The sequence below is a fragment of the Trachemys scripta genome, chromosome 4 (genome assembly GCF_013100865.1).
Source record: "Trachemys scripta elegans isolate TJP31775 chromosome 4, CAS_Tse_1.0, whole genome shotgun sequence".
Taxonomy (NCBI): domain Eukaryota; kingdom Metazoa; phylum Chordata; order Testudines; family Emydidae; genus Trachemys; species Trachemys scripta.
In genome coordinates, this window is record NC_048301.1 from 131,564,808 (window position 1) to 131,578,141 (window position 13,334).

Here is a 13,334-nt window from a genome sequence, read left to right on the forward strand (position 1 = left end):
AAAAAAAAAATAAACCCTTGAGCGCCACCCTGCCGAACAAAAAATACCCCAAAACACTGCGAGCGCCCCCCGCCACCCCAACATTGGCCGCCCCTTCTAAGGTGCCGCCCCAAGCACGTGCTTGGTTGGCTGGTGCCTGGAGCCAGCCCTGTGCAGTGTGTAATAATGAGTCATCTTTATCTGAGAGCCTAAACAACCGAAAATGTTAGGCTAATCCATTTCAGAATGTAAGGGCCAAATCCTTGTTTCAAATGTTACGTTTTCGTCTCAAGCAAATACTTATTTCACACAACCGTATCAGTAGCAAAATCCTTAACATGGCCTCAGAATTACCTATAATACATCCTGCTGCTTCTGTGCCTCTTCTGGTGCTGTCCAAGGTTCGTAGATGTACTTGGAAGGAAAATTCGTTAGCACTGGGAGGCATTTTCTACAAAAAAAAAAATACATACATACATATATATATATATATATATATATATATATTTAAATTCTCTAGGCAAATACTTGAGTATTTCAATGCACAAGAGTGCTAAGCAACCATGTTTATATTTCAGCATGTCTCTTTCAGCTGTAAGAGTTTGAGACAGATCTAAATGAATCAGACAGCAGGAGGCAGCAAGGGAAAAAGGAGAATGTATGCTTAGACACAAATACCTAGTTAGCGCCGGATCCTGTTCTTATTGAAGTCTATTGTAAAATTGCCAATTACTTAAACATGAGCCTGATCAATATCTTTATCAGCAATGATGAGACACTAATGATCTACAGTGCTTTTCATCAGTGACTCTCAAAATGTTTCACAAAGATGGTCAGGAGCATGATCCCCAATTTATAGATGGGGAAACTGAGGCACAGAACGGGGAAAGTAACTTGCCCAAGGTCACCCACTGGGTCAGTGGCACAGGCAGGAATAGAACCCAGCTTTCCTGAGTCCCAGTGCAGGTTTCTGCTAAAACACAAGGACGGGACCAGAAAGCGTGGTATAGACTGATAAACTGTTGCATTAGAGAAAAAGGATGGCCCAGTGATGAGCGTGCCGGCCTGGGACTTGGAAGACACATGCTCAATATTCTGTTCTGCCACAAGCTTCCCGTGTCACCTTGGGCAAGTCCCTTAGTCGCTCTGTGCCCCATCTGTAAAACAGGGATAATAGCTCTGCCCTACCCCACTGGACTACAGAATACTGGCAGTGAAGACTGCTAGGTACTCAGGTACTACAGTAGCATGTGCCAAATAAGTACCTAGAATAATAATATAAAAAAGGATTGTTACATTGTGTCTTCTTACATTGTGTCTTCTTACCGGATAAATTGCCCTTCTGGATCTGTGCGTTTGCCAAAGCGGACCGGGCAGAAAATGCGTGTGTACTGATAGGCAGAACACCACAACGTATGTCCTGTTAATGAAACAGAAAAGAGCTGTGGGCAGATGGCTTCCCCACTACACTCCAAACACAGACCACACAAGCTGTGCCCCTTCCTGGAGGTGGGCATTATGCGTGAAAAGAACTCAAATCAAAATGAAATACAAAATGTAACCCAAGTCTTCTACTTAGACTTTGATGACCCGGGGTTCCTCCTTTTGAGGAGAGCTCAGCCCACACTCTAAGGCCGTGGCTACACTCGAAACTTCAAAGCGCTGCCGTGGAAGCGCTCCCACGCCAGTGCTTTGAAGTGCGAGTGTGGTTGCGTGTCAGCGCTGGGAGAGAGCTCTCCCAGTGCTGCAGGTACTCCACCTCCACGAGGGGATTAGCTTACAGCACTGGGAGCGCGGCTCCCAACGCTGGAGCACTGTTTACACTGGCCCTTTACAGTACTGTAACTTGCTGCGCTCAGGGGGGTGTTTTTTCATACCCCTGAGTGAGCAAGTTGCAGTGCTGTAAAGCGCCAGTGTAGCCATAGCCCATATCTCCCAGGGAAAGCCACTACCACTTTTCTTAGAGCTAGTAGGGAAATTTCCCCCCTGCAATTGTGAATCAGCAAAAGCCACTTTCCAGCAGGATCATCACCTGCCAAAAGGATGAGGCTTTACAGCCTGTTACAAGAACCTATTTGATATCTATGAGACAAGCCTATGTAACCAAACACAATGGTTTGTTTGCACTAGTAGGTGGCATGTGAGGTCTCTACTGAGAGCCAGTAGCCCACTGGTCATCAGAATAATTTCAAAATGAATGTATTGCTAATTGTTTGCAGTTTTGTTGTAGCCATGCTGGTCCCACAATATTAGAGAGACTGTGGGAATATTGAGGGAATATCTTTTATTGGACTAACTTCTGTTGGTGAGAGAGACAAGCTTTCAGGCTCCACAGAGCTCTTCTTCAGATCTAGAAAGGCAATCTGAGTGTCACAGCTAAATACAAGGTGGGACAGATTGTTCAGCATAAGGACTTAACAGATGTTACAAGAGCCTATTCAAGATGAAGCGGGAAATTAACACCGCTGCAGGCATAGGACAAAGGAGGGCTAGTGGGTTACAGATTGTTGTTACGAGACATAAAACCAGTATCTCTACTGAGTCCATGATTTTTAGTGTCTACTACTGTTAGGAATTTAAGCTCCCAGGCTCATCTTTATGAGTTAAGGAAAGTCACTAGAAGGTGACAAACATGCTTCTGTTAGGCAGGAGGAAAGAGACCCTTATCTCTCTCTGGGTGGTCATGTGTGCATTGTATATGTTCTGCTACACAATGGAGGCCCGTCTACAGTCTGAGCTGAATGCTAACACGGTAAGATTTTTTGGCTCCTGAGGACAGCGTTATTAGAGGTGTACATCAACCTTCTGTGTGAGGCCAGAGACTAGGTTGCTTCTACTCTATGGGTCCCCAAAAGCTCAGGTTCCCCCAAAAAAGCTGACAGGTCTTGTCAGAGGAGTATTCTGAATGTATAAGAGGGTCCACTTGGGTGTGACTGTACCAAACTACAGATCTTTTCCACTTAGCCTGGTAGGTGGCTTCTGAAATGCCAGGAGGACGTGAGTTGTTTGCTTGGAGACATCTATGCCAGCCCAGGGATGTCAGCCCTGCCAGAAGCCAAGAGCTGGGATGAAGCAAGGTGCTTTGGTGCTGAGTGATCCTTTATGGCCAGCCTCTCTGCCAGCTGAGATCAGACCCAGCCATCTGCAGCATGGCTAAGGGCCATAATAACCTGGGTCAGTATGGAGCTATTAGCAAGCATCCAGAGCAAGAGGAAAAGAAACGGGTACATCAAAAGCAAGACTCACCTGATTTTTCAAGTGTTGCTCTAGTCGCTGCAGCCCTTCAGTTTCTCCCCCTCTCCAGGGGGACTGACTCTCTCGGGGGATTTCCAAATCCTCGGGGAGGGGCATCCTGTAACATTCAGCCAGGCGCAGCTCAGGAGGAGGCTTACATCTCCTAATTGAAAAGAGAGGCTTCTTTCAAAGAGAGAACATGATGAAGAGGAGGGAGGAAGAGCACTTCCCATCCAGCATGCCAAGGAGATCACTCCTGTCTCCTCTTTAATCATGGTACAGGGCAATGCAACCAGAGCAATAAGCCAGAGCAAGAGAGGTAATGTAGTCAGGGGTCCCCGTCTGCAGCCTCCTTGAAAAACGTTAGCGGAGAGTTGTGATCAGGAGATGGAATGAGCCTCTCCTGCAGCCACTAAAGAAGACAGCAGCAGCACAGTGAAAAGTCGGGGGACATGCCTCCCTCACCTCCCGTGGCTGCACCTCTGAGCAGACCCTTCCATGATGAATGAGTTCAAGCAAGGACACAGGGAGACCCACTGTGGTGTGACACTAGACAGTGTCAGGGTGACACTGGATCCGGGAAGGCCAGGGTGAGCGATAGGTTGTGTCTGAGCAGGGGATGTGCTCACCCCAACCTGTGGTGGTGGCAAGGGTGGAGACATGCACAGATCATTGCCACTGGAATGGGAGTGCAGAGAGGCAGTTCTCAGCCCTATAGGATGCAGACGGAGACAGGAGAGCAGCGCTCAGGTCTGGGTCCAGCAACTGGCCTGCTGAGCTCCCTGCAGCACAGCCCTTGCACAGCACACCGTCTCACTCCCAGTCTGCTGTGTTTGTGGCAGGGAGGGCCAACGTGCTTTCCTTCCGGCCCCTCCTCCCCTTCCCAGCAGTCTCCTCCTAGTCTTGGGGGTGGGGAGGGAGAACCTCCTCCCCTCCATCCTCAGGCTTGTAGCTTCTTATTGTAAATAGAATCATAGAATATCAGGGTTGGAAGGGACCTCAGGAGGTCATCTAGTCCAACCCCCTGCTCAAAGCAGGGCCAATCCCCAGACAGATTTTTCCCCAGTTCCCTAAGTGGACCTCTCAAGGATTGAACTCACAACCCTGGGTTTAGCAGGCCAATGCTCAAACCACTGAGCTATCCCTCCCTCCAAACCCCCTGTTCCTGCCCCACCCCCTTGCTATCTCTCCCACCTCTGGAGATGGGCCTCTCTGGGCTGTGATAGGTTTTATCAGGGACAGGAGGCAAAGTCGCTCCTTTCAACTGTCCTCCCCATCCGTCCCTTGCTAATCCAGCAGGAGGTTCCCCTCTGCCCCTGTCCTTCAGGGTGCTTCTGGTCTCCCAGAGCTGTGGCCCTTTGAGCAATCCCACATTTCTGCTGCTGGGGCTGGCCCCACCTCCTCCGATGATGGATGCGCAACAGGGTGGGGTGTGTCCCCTCAAATAGGAAGGAAAAGAAGAGGGTCAGTCAGGGGCCCTGAGTCATCCAGCACCCACATCAAAAAGAGAGTTATGTTACAAAAGGCCTTTTTACTCACTCTGAAACATGGGTGCAGCCATGTTTCAGTGACACCTGGAAATGAACTGGAAGGCAGTGCAGATCTCGGAGCACTGGCGTAACGTGAGCCCTTCATGGAGCACAGCACTATGCAAGCATGAGCCTCTTTATCTTTCATCATGCATTTAAAAAGGTAACCAGGAATTAAAAAAATAAGGAAAAGTAAACAGAGTGTAAGAGAACCCATAAGACAATCTATCTATCTACTCACATGGCTCTCACCACTGTAATCACAGAATCATAGGACTAAAAGGGACCTTGAAAAGTCATCTAGTCCAGTCCCCTGCACTCATGGCAGGACTAAGTAATATCTGGGGGTCTCACCATAATCAATTAATTCTATCCTCACAACACCCCAGTGAGGGCCATGTTACAGATGTCAGAGTAGCAGCCGTGTTAGTCTGTATCCGCAAAACGAAGAACAGGAGTACTTGTGGCACCTTAGAGACTAACAAATTTATTAGAGCATAAGCTTTCGTGGACTACACGAAGTAGGCTGTAGTCCACGAAAGCTTATGCTCTAATAAATTTGTTAGTCTCTAAGGTGCCACAAGTACTCCTGTTCTTCATGTTACAGATGGGAGCTCAAGCACATGGTAGATTTAGGCTTGAAATTAGACGAAGATTTCTAACCATCAGAGGGGTGAAATTTTGGAACAGCCTTCCGAGGGAAACAGTGGGGGCGAAGGACCTCTCTGGCTTTAAGATTAAGCTAGATAAGTTTATGGAGGGAATGGTTTGATGGGATAACGTGATATTAGTCCATTAGTCAACAACGTGCCATCGCTGGTAAATAGTATCAATGGTCAATGGTCAATGAGGGTCTGGCTGGAGAATCTTGCCTGCATGCTCGGGGTTCTACTGATCGCCATATTTGGGGTCGGGAAGGAATTTTCCTCCAGGGTAGATTGGCAGAGGCCCTGGAGGTTTTTCGCCTTCCTCTGCAGCATGGGGCGGGGGTCGCTAGCTGGAGGATTCTCTGCGACTTGAAGTCTTTAAATCACAGGATTTGGGGACTTCAACAGCTGAGTTACGGGAAAGGGGGTGGGTCAGCTTTTGTGGCCTGCATCATGCGGGAGGTCAGATTAGATGATCATAATGGTCCCTTCTGACCTTAAAGTCTATGAGTCTATGAGTCTAAGTGACTGACTTGTGGTTACACGGGAAGTCTGTGGCTGAGTTGGGAATGGAACCCAGGTGTCTGAAATTCTAGTCCAATGCTCTACCTACTACACCATCTTTCCTGCCCTGATGCAACTCCCCTCTGGATCACTAACTTCACTGCTTTCAGAACAAAATAAAAAACGTATCTCTTTGACTCAGCTTCCCTCAGTAATACCTGTGTGCATGAGAGAAAACACACACACACACACACACACACACACACAATGTAATCTTGTCTACTGCATCAGCAAGGTATGATGAAATAAATGCCCGTGTAACCTTAACTCTGGCCCCTTGTGCATTAAATTAATAGATTTTAAATACCAAAGGGACCACTATGACTATATAGTAGAAACTGGCAAAACCCAAGCCACAGAATTTCACCAAGTGATTCCTGCATTAAACCTATGATTTCCAGGTTAGCTACAGTGTATCTTTTAGAAAGAGACATCCAAAGATTTCAAGTGATGGAGATTCCACCACATTCCTTAGTTAGTCATTCCCTTCCTCCTGAAAACACACAACAGACCAGCCAACACTGAAGAAACCCATTCTAGTTACATCAGCTCTAGCCAAATACCACCTAGTGTCAAACTTCCCATTCCTAAGCAAGCTCACAGAAAAGTTAGCTAAATGTCAACTACAAGCTCATCTAACTGAATCCAATAATCTAGACCTGGCAGAATCTGGATTCAGGCCCAGAAAGGGAACCGAAACTGCTTTAGTGGCACAGATGGATGATCTCCTTATGTCAACTGATGAAGGACAAATGTTCATTTTCATCCTCCTGGACCTCTCTGCAGCATTCAACACTGTCAACCATTGGGCACTGCTGTCTCACCTGAAACAGGGAAACAGGGAAACAGGGTAATACACTAAAATGGTTTCAGTCCTTCCTGGAGGGATGCACCCAACAAGAAGTGATGGGTAACTAAACCTCCACTATTAGACATCTCAGCTGTAGAATGCCACAAGTATCAATTCTCTCTCCAGGTCTTTACCACACTGACATGCAGCCACTAGGTGAACTGGTCAGAAAACATGGACTCAGCTGCCAGCAATATGAAGATGGCACACAGCTCTATCTGTCCTTCACAACATATGACCACACCACTACCATCAAGATGGCCCAGTGCTTGGATGAGATCAGCTCACAGATGAAGTACAGCTGGCGGAAGCTGAACCCGAGCAAGACAGAGGCAACACTGGTGGGCAGGGCATTTTGAACAATTTGGTTGAAGGTTCACACCCACAGTTGGTCAATTCAGTTCACAGTTAGGAGTACTCTTGGACTCCTTGGTGATGCTAGGCTCTCAGACAGCAGCATTCACAAGTAATGCTTTCTATCCTGTCCGATTGGTTAGGAGACTCCGTCCCATTCTGGTGGCCGATAACCTGGCTTGTTATTCAAGACTTTGTCACTTCTCAGTTGGACTACAGCAATGCAACACACTTGGGCATGAATTTCAGCACTTAAAAAACAGAACTAGTCCAGAACACTGCTATGCGTCTGCTCAGCATCACAGGCTACCTGGAATATATGACACCCATCCTCTGTTCCCTACACTAGCTTGCCATAGAATGTTGAATCAAGTTCAAGGTCTCAGTCCTTATCTTCGAGGCACTCCATGGCATGGCCCACAGTATCGAAAAGAGCCTAAAACTCCAGGATGTGTAGACTGTGGTCAACAAATCCACTCCTCTGGTCCAATGGAACTATCTACTGTAAGGGTAAAGCTTGTCTGTGCAGGAGACAAAACTTCCTTGGAGGTCAGACTGAGACAGTGAAATGAACTGCCCCAGGAACTAAGGACCATCACAAACCATACCACCTTCCACTCCAAGAGACCTTGCCTTCTCTAACAAGCACATAGCAACATGTATTTTTTTTTAAATATCTATTAAACAAGATATTCCACTGCATATGCTTCTCCCCTGGGGAGAGAATGAGAGACCAAGCAACACATGACGGATGTTTGTCACTGCTTAATGCATTGTGGGATGGTGCTCAGATACTATGCTGAGAAGCACGATATAAGACTTATACAGAATAGAGTTGTTCCAGAGGTTAATTACCTTTACTTGTAAAAATCTATCTGATTATGTCTAGCTTCAACTTCCAGCCATTGACTTATGTCATGCCTCTGTCTGCTAGATTAGAAAGTGTTCTGCTGTTAGAAACCATCTCCTGATGTAGGTGTTTATAGACCATGATCAGTTTATAGACTCTTGGATGAACTAAATAGATTGTGCTTCATTAACGGCTCACTATAATGCAGGTTTTCCAGACCTCAAATTACACTTGTAGCTCTTCCCTGAACCCCTTCAATTATTTCAACATCCTTTTTAAAGTATGGACACCAGAAGTGGACACAGTATCCCAATAATGGTCTCACCAATGTAACATACTGAGGTAATGCCACCGATATTCCCTTGCTTACACATCCAAGTGTTACTGTCTTTTGTTCTGTGTTTGCCCAGTGCCTAGCACAATGGGGACCTGGTCCATAACTTGGTCTCCTAGATGCTATGCAATAAATAATAAATAATAATAATTTAGTATTAAGTATTATTATTATTTTAACCCTCTTAGTCACAGTTGCACATTCTTTGTACATATAACCCATTATTTAATTACATGTTCAAATAATGCAATATATCATCTAATAGTGTCATTTAAACTGTCCAAATCCTTCCCTCATGATGATAAGAGAGAAAGAGCTCTTTACTGGGTTGTCTATTTTTGCTGTATGAAAATTACTTACTGGAAATCCTCAGCTGTAAGGTTTCGTACAGGCATGTCAGGGTCCCCGAGTACAGAGAGGATATGAAGAAATCTTTTGTATGTCAAGGGGGGAGTCCCACCATTCATGTCCAAAATCCTGAACCAAGACAAGACCACTTGTAGTATGAATATAAACCATGTAGAAAATGGAAGCGGCAGGTGTCAGTCATGCAAGCAGAGCTGATGAATAAACTGGCTATAGCATAGAGATGGAACATCCCTGTTATGAGGTTCCTGGTACAGATGTCACAGTCCATTATGCAAAGCCCCACTGACTTCAATGGAATTCTGTGCAAGTGTCCAGGTCCACTTGGACCAATCCACTTGCAGGGTTGCAAGTTTTACAATTTTTTAAACAGACTATGAATAGAATTGGAAAGACTCTGTTTTTATTAATTTCAATGGATTAGATCTATGTTGGTTTCCAAAATGTTTTTTATTTTTAAATCCACTTACAATCTTTGCACTAGCAAGAAATGTAAAACAAAAAGGAATTTTCCTGGCCACAGATGACACCTGCAAGAACCAAAGGCCACACAACTCTTTTTGTGGGATGTGGTGTATAGAGGAGTGGAAGGAAATCAGCCTTATTATGAAAGATAGTGACCACTCAAGGCCTCAATCATGCAATTTGCTTTGTGGGGGCAGAGCCAGCACCCAGATGGAGTGGCAGTGACTAAAACGGGCCTTTCCGTTGCCATGGGGAATTCTCCCCATGGGGAACAAGATGTAGTTTCAGACCTTGACAGATTTCCATCTCTCCATAACACCCACAAGCAATCATAAATTTAATCCTCCAGCCAAAAACAATTGAATTACCTATATACTAGCAATCATCAAAATATGCAGACAGGAGAAGTTAAAATGTTGATTGAGCCCTCCTTTGCTGTCACTTCTGTCTAGCAATCAATTACTGAGGCCCCAATCCTGTAAATGCTTATCCACATGAATAAATTTATGCATGCAAATACCCCTTTGAATTCAACAGGGCGCTCCATATATACAGATTTGCTCACATGCGCAAGTGTCTACAGGATCAGCAGTTTATTAATTAATAATGTAAAACATGATTTGATCTCCAAATTCATAATAAATCTCCAATATCTGCAGCCATTTGGTTTTGAATAAACCACAAACAGTATCTGATTGGTGGTGTTTGCATTTCAATTTCTTTCATGGGCAAAACATTAAGCTGATTAGAAAACCCCTAATGCTTGAAAATAAACACTGATATAATCAGATGAAATGGGTAAAAAAACCATAATTGCATTCTTCCCTGCCGATTTAGATTTTGTTTTTTAAAGAGTAGATTATATAAAGGATTGAACTAAACCCACCGGCCAAAGGGTGCATATTAATAAAACATTATAACTAGCATACCAAGTCACAGCCCCAATTCTAATTCCAATTCCAATTCATGTGCATTCCCTCCTCTGGTCCTTACTGACTGACACACAATGTTACATTCATCCCAGGAAGCTCAACTCTCTAAAAGCTCAAATATTAGAATCTAAAAGAATCAGAATCACTAGGCATTTCCCACTGATATTTGTTAAAACTAAACATAAACAAAAGATCATTGAGAAATTGCCTTGTGGCAGTTACGTACCGTCTGATGTCATAAAGCGTGTGGCCCATCAAAGAAAGCACATCAAATCCCATCTCTCCCCCCAGAACTTGTATGATCCTCTCCATCTCTTTGTAAAATGGTTCAATCTCAGCATCTAGAGTCACCTGGGTAATGTTCCACTTTTTAACATGGTCTCGAAGAACTGACTCATACTCTCCTTGAATAACCAGTAAGCAAGAGCCCAGTTTAGTTAGGTTCCTCTGCAGATCCTCGAGGGACTGCAGCAGGAAATGCCAGCGCAGAGTTCCCATATTCATTGCAGATATCAGGAACTTTCTATCCAGAATAAAGAACAGGAGTACTTGTGGCACCTTAGAGACTAACAAATTTATTTACGAAAGCTTATGCTCTAATAAATTTGTTAGTCTCTAAGGTGCCACAAGTACTCCCGTTCTTTTTGCGGATACAGACTAACACAGCTGCCACTCTGAAATCTATCCAGAATGTAGACTGGATACACAACCTCTGAGGACTCCAGTGCGGCCAGCAGAGTTGGGTTGTCATGGAGCCGAAGTCCCTTACGGAAGAGATGAATGGTCCGGTGAGGCATGTTGGGCATTTACTTGAGATCTGTAAAAGAGGGAATTCCTGAAGTGGAGGGATTTCCAAATCCCCATTAAAGAGGGAAGCCCATTAACAGCTAAAACAGAACTTTGAGCAGTTGACAGCACTGTAAGAGAATTGATCAATACACGCAGCACATTACCACTGCCAGAAGCTTTCCGCAATTAGACTGGGCAGGCTCTAGAAGATATGACACCTCACAACACGGGCATAGCTGAGACAGCGAGGTTCTTGGGGAACTGTTACAACAAAAATAATATCAAACAGTTGGAACAGAGCATCAGATAGGCACATTTGTTCTTACAGATGTAATGAACCCCCTGCCCCCAACACACATTCCTCCCCTCCTATTTCCGACTACACACTTCCCCACTCATAAAATGCACCAGTCTCCCCCAAAGCAGCATATCTCCCTTCATTACAAATCAGCAGAGAATCAAAATCAGACTAAACTCTTTCCCGTCTTCCCCCTCCACTGGGGGGCGCCCAGCCTTCAGCAATACTAATAACTAGATCTGGTCCAAACTTTTTGATAGGACAGTTTCCCTTCGAAAAATGCAGTTTTGTTGAAACTGAAACCTTTTGTGGGCACATGTCAACTTGGATGAAATTATTATATGGGGAAAAGTCAAAATGTTTCCTTTACATTAATTTCTTTTAGACTTTTAATATAATATAAAACATTAAACATACTTATATATAATTAATATTATGCACATATATTATATTTAGTGTTTTAATATAAAAGTCTAAACAAAACAAATCAAAATGAAATGGCTTGATACTGTTGGAACTGATGTTTTAACACTATCAAAACACATTTTGCCAGAATCGTTGTTTCGTGGAAATTTTCAGCTTTTCATTCCAAAATTAATAGCTAGTTCTTATCTAGCACTTTTTATCTGTAGATCTCAAATCACTTTATATCATTATCCCCATTTTACAGAAGGGAAAACGAGGCACAGAGAGGGAAAGTGATTTGCCGAAGGTCACTCAGCAGGCCAGTGGCAGGGCTAGGAATGCACACTCAGGGCACATTCAGGAGGATGCCACTCTTGGAGTGGGACTGTCACTTCCAAGGGAGGAGGGGCTGCCCCATCCTCACTGTGGGGAGCAGAAGCAGAGGATTTCAGTATTGGGATAGGTGTTAGTAGGATCCTCATATCACAGCTGGGGGAGGGGAGGCTTTGAGGACCCCTCTGTAACTACCACTTAAGGGAGGTTCCTGCTCCACTATCTAGGGAGGGGCAAAGAGCCAGGGGTTCCTGGTGTCTCACAGACCTTGGGAGGCAGGCCAGTCCTCGCTTACAGACAACCTCCCAACCTGAAGCAATTACTCACCAGCAACTACACACCACACCACAGAAACACCAACCCAGGAACCAATCCCTGTAGCAAACCTCGTTGCCTTCTCTGTCCCCATATCTACTCTAGCAACACCATCAAAGGACCCAACCACATCAGCCACACCATCAAGGGCTCATTCACCTGCACGTCTACTAATGTTATATATGCCATCATGTGCCAGCAATGCCCCTTTGCCATGTACATTGGCCAAACCGGACAGTCCCTATGTAAAAGAATAAATGGACACAAATCGGACATCAGGAATGGTAGCATACAAAAGCCAGTAGGAGAACACTTCAATCTCCCTGGACATTCTATAACAGATTTAAAAGTAACTATTTTTGAACAAAAAAACTTCAGAAACAGACTTCAAAGAGAAACAGCAGAACTAAAATTCATTTGCAAATTTAACACCATTAATTTGGGCTTGAATAGGGACTGGGAGTGGCTGGATCATTACAAAAGCAGCTTTGCCTCTCCTGGAATTGATACCTCCTCATCTATTATTGGGAGTAGATCACATCCACCCTGATCGAATTGGCCCTGTCAACACTGGTTCTCCACTTGTGAGGTAACTCCCTTCTCTTCATGTGTCATTATATAATGCCTGCATCTGTAATTTTCACTCCATGCATCTGAAGAAGTGAGTTTTTTTACCCACGAAAGATTATGCCCAAATAAATCTGTTAGTCTTTCAGGTGCCCACCAGACTCCTTGTTATTTTTGTGGATACAGACTAACACGGCTACCCCCTGATATTTGGTGTTTGTGTGTGTGTTTGTGCATGTGCATACATGTGTGAGATAGAGATAGAGAGGGAGGAGGGATCACGTATCTTTCTCTGTATGGGCAGTGCCCAGCACCATTGGTCCTGTGCTGGGAGCCATCTCACTGCTTGGGGGTGGGGGGGAGGCAGGGCAGGAGGCTCCATTGCCACCCCTGGGGGGATCTCACTGCTTGGTGGGGGGGGCAGGGGAGGAGGCCCCATTGCCACCTAGGGTGATCAGTCAGCAAATGTGAAAAATCGGGACCGGGGTGGGGGGTAATAGGAGCCTATATAAGAAAAAGACCC

At 45.0% G+C, this 13,334-nt stretch overlaps 1 pseudogene; it reads right to left on the reverse strand.

Annotated features, from left to right (window-relative positions):
- The window catches only part of LOC117876548, a 22,240-nt pseudogene extending 11,330 nt beyond the window's left edge, over nucleotides 1-10,910 (reverse strand).
- Between the last annotated feature and the right edge of the window lie 2,424 nt (nucleotides 10,911-13,334).